The sequence below is a fragment of the Tachyglossus aculeatus genome, chromosome 1 (genome assembly GCF_015852505.1).
Source record: "Tachyglossus aculeatus isolate mTacAcu1 chromosome 1, mTacAcu1.pri, whole genome shotgun sequence".
NCBI classification, from domain to species: Eukaryota; Metazoa; Chordata; class Mammalia; order Monotremata; family Tachyglossidae; genus Tachyglossus; species Tachyglossus aculeatus.
The window spans coordinates 119,190,903-119,199,097 of NC_052066.1; the positions used below are offsets into that span (position 1 = coordinate 119,190,903).

General features: G+C 42.9%; 1 non-coding gene across 1 annotated transcript; it reads left to right on the forward strand.

Moving 5' to 3' along the window:
- The first annotated feature begins 5,312 nt into the window (after positions 1-5,312).
- Positions 5,313-5,450, forward strand: LOC119934278. Its single transcript, XR_005452897.1, has one exon. It is a non-coding gene; the product is annotated as a small nucleolar RNA SNORA7 (small nucleolar RNA).
- Positions 5,451-8,195: the final 2,745 nt, after the last annotated feature.

Here is an 8,195-nt window from a genome sequence, read left to right on the forward strand (position 1 = left end):
AACTTGGTGAACTGTTAAAGCACCAGAACTTTTTTTTGATGGTATTTGTTAAGCACTTACTATTTGTCAAGCACTGTTCCAAGCACTGGGGTAGGTAAATTAGGTTGAACAGAGTCCCTGACCCACATGGTGTTCACAGTCTAAATAGGATGGAAAGCAGGAGAACTGAAGCACAGAGAAGTTAAGCCCCTCGCCCAAGATCACAGAGCAATCTTTTGGGAGAGGCAAGATTCGAACCCAGATTCCCTGACTACCAGGCCATACTCTTTCCACTAGGCCGCGATGCTTTTCAACTTGCTCAACAGCTATCAGAAACCTGCATTGCCTAAAAATGTAAGCTTTCATGTTGTTCCTTTTATTTTTTCCTGCATCTGACATGAAGCTTAAGAACTTGCCTGGCCCATCTTAGGGTGTAAAGCCATAATGCAATTCCAGGAGCACATAATGAATGACGTTCTTTTAATTAATGATATTCTTTCAAATGGGGCCATAAGGAGTCTGTCTAGCAACAGAGGCCAGGGAGATTCCCTAATGGTTTCCATAATCAGCTTATTTGTTAATGGGGCAGCTGGTAAATGTAACAAACTTTCTCTAATCTTTCCTCTTAAGATACTCACTATTGCTCTCTGACCCTGGTGGGAGGATTCACATTATGCAAGATTTTGAATCCAATTTTTTTGCAGTATTTTCTAATTTAGAAAATTTAGAGGCCCTCCATTCTGCCCCTCTGAATCCCCTACCTAAGCTATAAGAAAGTGTACTTTCCCATTGATTTTCTTGTTCAAAGATGACATCAATGATGATGAAAAATGCATAAACTCAGTGGGACCCTGAAGATCATCTACAGGAAGCATCTCTCATTGTTTCAGAATCTGCCTCTTGAAATCCTGGTCTTCCCCAGCCCTTGCTTAAATAATCCCTCTCCTGGATCCCAAGCTTGTCTACATCCTGGTGTTATCCCTTGCACCCTGCTGCTAAAACACACTGAGACAGAAGTGCTCAATAAATAGTAATCATTCAGTCAATCAATCAATGGTATTTACTGAGCCCTTACCAGGTGCAGAGCACTGTACTAAGTGCTTGGGAGAGTTCAATACAACAGAAATGGTAGATATGTTCCCTGCCCACAAGGAGCTCACAGTCTAGAAGTGGAGGCAGAAATTAACATAAATTATGGTTATATACTTAAGTGCTTTGGGTCTATGGGTTGGGTGAATGGTAAAGGTAGAATTCCAAGTACAAGGCCGATGCAGAAGGGAGAGGGAGTAGGGGAAATGAGGGATTAGTTGGGGAAGGCCTCTTGAAGATGTGATTTTAATAAGGCTTTGAAGGTGGGGAGAGTGGTGGCCTAGTAACTCTACTTTCATCCTCCCTGCTTTTAAATAACCCACATTCACCACATTCGCTCCACTCCCGACCCCACAGCAGTTATGTACATATTTTTAAAAGATGCATTAACGTCTGTCTCCCTCTCTGGACTTTAAGCTCGTTATGGACAGGGTTGTCTGTTGATTCTGTTGCATTCTATCCCAGGTGGTTAATATAGTTCTCTGCACATAGTAAGCACTTAATAAATACCACTGATTGATTGATTGACCACGTGGCACCTGATTTGCTATTCTCATTCGTCCCACCCATTATTCATTCATACGTATTTATTGAGCGCTTACTGTGTGCAGAGCACTGTACTAAGCACTTGGGAAGTACAAGTTGGCAACATATAGAGACGGTCCCTACCCAACAACAGGCTCACAGTCTAGAAGGGGGACATTATGGACATTGTCTTGATACTCTTGGATCTCTGTGACTGTGAGTCCGATGTGGGACAGGGACAGGGACTGTGTCCAACCCAATTTGCTTGTGTTCCCCCCTAGCACTTAGTACAGTGCCTGGCATATAATAAATGCTTAATAAATACCAAAATTATTATCATACGTGCTCTGCACACGGTAAGCACTCAATAAATACGATTGAATGAATGAATAAGAGAAAAAGAGATAGATTGCATTCCAGAACCTCCATCATCATCAGTGGCTTTTATTGAGCACTTATTACATGCAGAGCATGGTCTTGGGGAAAGAATACAGGCCTGAGAGGACCTAGGTTCTAATCCTGGCTCTGCCAATTGCTTGCTGTGTGACCTTGGGCAAGTGTGACCTTGGACAAGTCACTTAGCTGTACCTCAGTTTCTTCTATTGTAAAATGGAGATTCAATCCTCCTCCCTCCTACATAGACTGTGAGCCCCATGTGGGTCAGGGATGGTGTCCAACCTGATAAATTTTTATCTACCCCAGTGCTCAGAATAGTGCTTGATGTATAGTAAGTGCTTAACTAATACCATAAGAGAAACACCATGGTCTAGTGGACAGAGTACAGACCTAGGAGTCAGAAGGTCAGAAGGACATGGGTTCTAATCCTGGCACTGCCACTTGTCTGCTGGGGGACCTTGGGCAAGTCACTTCATTTCTCTGGGCTTCATTTACCCCATCTGTAAAACGAGGATTAAGACTGTGAGTCCGATGTGGGACAGGGACAGGGACTATGTCCAACCCAATTTGCTTATGTTCCCCCCTAGCACTTAGTACAGTGCCTGGCATATAATAAGTGCTTAATAAATACCACAATTATTATCATAAGTGCTCTGCACACAGTAAGCACTCAATAAATACGATTGAATGAATGAATAAGAGAAAAAGAGATAGATTGCATTCCAGAACCTCCATCATCATCAGTGGTTTTTATTGAGCACTTATTATATGCATAGCATTGTGCTAAGCGCTTGGGAGAAAACAATACAACAGAGTTTGCAGACGTGTTTCCTGTCCACAACAAGCTTACAGTGTAGAGGGGAAGAGAGGCATTAATAGAGATAAATAATGAACCCATTTTGCCATTTCATGTAGATGATGATAAAAAAAGCTTGAGACAGCAGGTAGGGTATTTTGTGTGAGGTTCAGATGGCACAAATAGAAATGTGGATGCTTCTGCAGTTTTGTAAAACTTGGGTTTGGTATTGCATTTGATTGTTCTTCATGATCAATCCACCTATCAATCAGTGGTATTTATTGAGCACTTACTATGTTCAGAACACAGTTCTAAGCTCTTGGGAGAGTGCAATACAACAGAATTAGCAGATATGTTCCCTGCCCACAGTGAGCTTACAGTATAGAGGGGGAGAGAGATACTAATATGAATAAATAAGCAATTTATAATATGTAAGTTGAAGATTGTCCCTAAGTACTGCGGGGTTGGAGGTGGGGAAAATATCAAATGTTCACAGGTCACCAATCAAACGACCGACACAGTAGGGAGAGCGGTCCGGGAAAAAAAGGGCTTTATCAGGTAAAGTCTCTTGGACTAGATGTGACCTTTGAAGTTGCAAAGAGTGGTGGTCTGGCATATACGGAGAAAGAGGGAGTTCCAGGCTGTGGGGAAGAAAAGGTGTTGGTGGTGAGGTAGATGAGATAGGGGCACAGCAAGTAAGCTGGTTCCAGAGGAGCAGTGTGGGCAGGCTGGGCTGTAGTTGGAGATTAATAAAGTGAGGTAATGATGGTATTTGTTAAGCGCTTACCATGTGCAAAGTACAGTTCTAAGCACTGGGGGGGGGATACAAGGTGATCAGGTTGTCCCACGTGGGACTCACAGTCTTCATCCCCATTTTACAGATGAGGTAACTGAGGCACAGAAAAGTTAAGTGATTTGCCCAAAGTCACACAGCTGACAATTGGCGGAGCCGGGATTAGAACCCATGACCTCTGACTCCCAAGCCCGTGCTCTTTTCACTGAGCCATGCTGCTTCTCTAGGTAGGATGAGGCAAGCTCATTAAGTGCTTTAAAGACGATGGTAAGGAGTTTTTGTTTGATGGGGAGGTTGATGGGCGACCACTGGAGGGTCTTGAGGAATGGAGAGACTTCACAGTCAAGCTCTGTCACCTTCCTAAAAGATGTAATCACTTCCTTGATTGTATTCTCCTGAGAGCTTTGTACTGTGCTCTGCACACAGTAAACGCTCAATACATACCATTGAGGATGAATTTGTCTTCCATTGCCTATTGCCCAGAGCTTAGTTCAGTGCTCTGCACACAGCTGGTGCTTAAAAAGTATTGTTACTCCTACTATCCATGTCATATGGGATAGTGTACTACCTAGCTGGAAGAATTGGGTGACAATATTTAGTTTTGTGCTGCAGATGAAAACTTTTGGTTTTAGACTGTGAACCCACTGTTGGGTAGGGACCGTCTCTATATGTTGCCAACTTGTACTTCTCAAGCGCTTAGTACAGTGCTCTGCACACAGTAAGCACTCAATAAATACGATTGATTGATTGATTGATTTTGGTTACATATAGGATTTCTCTGTTACAACTAGGTATGTAATCCTGTGTTTTCTTCAGATTTATTGTTGGTGCATACTAGAAGCAGCGTGGCTCAATGGAAAGAGCATGGGCTTGGGAGTCAGGGGTCATGGGTTCAAATCCCGGCTCTGCCAATTGTCAGCTGTGTGACTTTGGGCAAGTCACTTAACTTCTCTGTGTCTCAGTTACCTCATCTGTAAAATGGGGATTAAGACTGTGAGCGTCACGTGGGACAACCTGATCACCTTGTATCCTCCCCAGTGCTTAGAATAGTGCATTGCACATAGTAAGTGCTTAACAAATGCCATTATTATTATTATTATTACTGTGCTGAAACATATAATAGGCCATACTGGATCAAGCCAATGTTCCGCCCAGTCATTCCTTCATTCATTTTATTGAGCACTTACTATGTGCACAGCATTGTACTAAACACTTGAGAGAATACAGCACAACAATAAACAGACACATTCCCTGCCCACAACAAGTCAGCCCAGTATTCTATCTCAGGCAGTGGTAGGAAAGGTTTCTTATAGTGGAAAAATGATGATTTTTGTTTTGTTCATTCATTCATATTTATTGAGTGCTTACTGTGTGCAGAGCACTGTACTAAGCACTTGTAAGTACAATACAACAATAAACACATTCCCTGCCCATAATGAGTTTACAGTCCAGAGGAGGGGAGACAGACATGAATGCAAATAAATAAAATTATATGTTTCGATAAGCCCCTTGGAACAACACTAAAAGATGTCCCAGAAGTGCACTTGTAACCTCTAAGAATCAAGTTTGATTATCCTCAACACTCTAATACGGCATAAGGACCGAGAAGCAGCGTGATCTAATGGAAAGAGCATGGGCCTGGTATCGGAGGACCCGAGTTCTAATCGCTATTCCTCCAGTTTCCTTCTCTGTGATCTTGGGCAAGTAACTTAACTTCCCTGTACCTCTTTCTTCCTCTTCTGAGGGTCGCAACTGAAGAGTTTCCAGTATTCTACCAGGCTCCACTAAGGGAGGGAGAGTCAAGCAGAGGCATACCCATTCCATTCCTAGCTTGGGCAGTGGCTAGCAAGTGGAAGGCAATCTGCTACAAATCAAAATTCAACCGTTCTGGGCAGCAGCAGCATGGGAGAGAGTCGAGGGCAGAAACTCAAGTTTACTGCACGGAAGGAGGCAATGGTAAACCACTTCCATATTTTTACCAAGAAAACTCTATGGACACACTACCATAACGACTGCAGATGGAGGTGGGGCATTTTGAGAGAGATATGTCCATGGCATTGCTATGGGTCGGAGACGGCTCTACTGCATAAGACAAGGACCTGTTTCCTCATCTGTAAAAGGGGGATTCAATGCTTTCTTTCCCTCCTACTTAGACTGGGAGACCCATGTGGGACAGGTTGATTGACTTGTATCTATCCCAGCACTAGCAGCAGAACTTGATACATAAGTAGGCACTTAACATATATAATAATAATAATAATAGTTCAAAATCCTTTGTAATTGAGTTGCCTTCAGGCAGACTAACTAATCTCTTTCAAGCCTGCAATGTTCCTTAATGATGCTCTCAACCAAGACAGTCTGCCTTACAATAGAACTCATTTGTTTGTGTTTTTAGACTTGGGTATGTAAACAAACCGATAACAGTAAAAAGTAACTCATTAATGATGGACAAAGTCTGCTAACTTGTTGTTACAGTGGTTTAGAAATTATAGAGTCCAGAAAGGGGAAGACAAAGAGAACATCCTTTTTAAATTTAACTCTCAGGTTAATGTTTGCTCAGAACAGAAGGAAGCAGTTTCTAATTTACTTTATTCAGATAATCTCTGTCTTACAGAAAACATGCTTTGCAACATGGAATTTACTGAATAAGTATTAACAATGCTATATTTAACAAGGCATCATTAAAAGTCTGAAGATTTTCACACCAGCCACAATTTTAAGTTGATATTTACATGACAAAACACATATATGTCTGTTCTACTGAGCACAATCAACTTCACTGATTTTGATTTCTTCTCTCACTTTGTTCTTCCTCTTGCTTCTGACAACCACATATTTCCTTTTTTGAGTCCAAGGCTTTATAATAATAATAATAATAATAATAGTATTTGTAAAGTGCTTACTATGTGTCAAGCCCTGTTCCCTCATCTATAAAATGGGGATTTCCCGGCTCTGCCACTTGTCTGCTGTGTGACCTTGAGCAAGTCACTTTACTTCTCTGTGCCTCTGTTATCTCATTTGTAAAATGGGGATTGAGACTGTGATTAAGATTGAGTCCCATGTGGGACGAACTGTGTCCAACCTGATTTGCTTGTATCCACCCCAGCGCTTAGAACAGTGCCTGGCACATACTGAGCACTTAACAAATACCCCAGTGCTTAGAAAGTGCCCAGATCTTAGAACAGTGCCCAGTGCTTAGAACAGTGCTTGGCACATAGTAAGTACTTAACAAATACCAGCATCATCAAATCCTACTCCCTCTTACTTAACCTGTGAGCCCCATGTGGGACAGGGACTGTGTCTGACCTAATTAGCTTGCATCTACCCCCATTGCTTAGAACACTTAAGCACTTAACAAATATCACAAAAAACAACCCAAAACAAACTAGAAGATGCAGTCCCTGTTCTTACAATCTAGTGGGGAACAGTGGCCACCATGATGAGCAAGAATATAACTGGAAGAGCATGGCTATTGATTATGTAATAGATGAACAAATAAGTAGTACATGTAGAATAACGTACCACTGAGCTATATATTAGTGTAAACATAAGGGCTGAGGATGGGTCTAAGTCCTTAAGTGCTGAGCTCATTGTGGGCAGAGAGTGTTTATTTATTGTTATATTGTACTCTCCCAAGGGCTTAGTACAGTGCTTTGCACACAGTCAGCGCTTAATAAATACGATTGGATGAATGAATGAAAGATGAAATGACGTAACTTCAGAATATGGGAATGATTTGGGAGATAGAGCTCAGTTCAAGTGAATCTATGTCCCTGGTGGGTTTCAGTAATAGATTCTACCCAGCATTCTTCATAAGCTCTTTACAGTACATTCAATTCTCCTATATTATGGAGGTAGAGTCCTTGCAAAATCCCCGGGTCCAGAAAATTTGAGCTGTATCACTCACCAAAATTTGACTTTGCATGCATCCACAATAACTCCCAATTGCCTGTGCATAAACCAGGCTCACATCAACACGCTGTCTGACCTTGGCTTCACAGACTCCGTCCTCTCCTGGTTCTCCTCTTATCTCTCCGGTCGTTCATTCTCAGTCTCTTTTTCAGGCTCCGCCTCCCCCTCCCATCTCTTACTGTGGGGGTTCCCCAAGGTTCAGTGCTTGGTCCCCTTCTGTTCTCCATCTACACGCACTCCCTTGGTGACCTCATTTGCTCCCACGGCTTCAACTATCATCTCTACGCTGATGACACCCAGATCTACATCTCTGCTCCTGCTCTCTCCCCCTCTCTCCAGGCTCGCATCTCCTCCTGCCTTCAGGACATCTCCATCTGGATGTCTGCCCGCCACCTAACACTCAACATGTCCAAGATGGAACTCCTTGTCTTCCCTCCCAAACCCTGCCCTCTGCCTGACTTTCCCATCTCTGTTGACGGCACTACCATCCTTCCCGTCTCACAGGCCCACAACCTTGGCGTCATCCTCAACTCCGCTCTCTCATTCACCCCTCACATCCAAGCTGTCACCAAAACCTGCCGGTCTCAGCTCCGCAACATTGCCAAGATCCACCCTTTCCTCTCCATCCATACCGCTACCCTGCTCATTCAAGCTCTCATCCTATCCCGTCTGGACTACTGCATCAGCCTTCTCTCTGATCTCCCA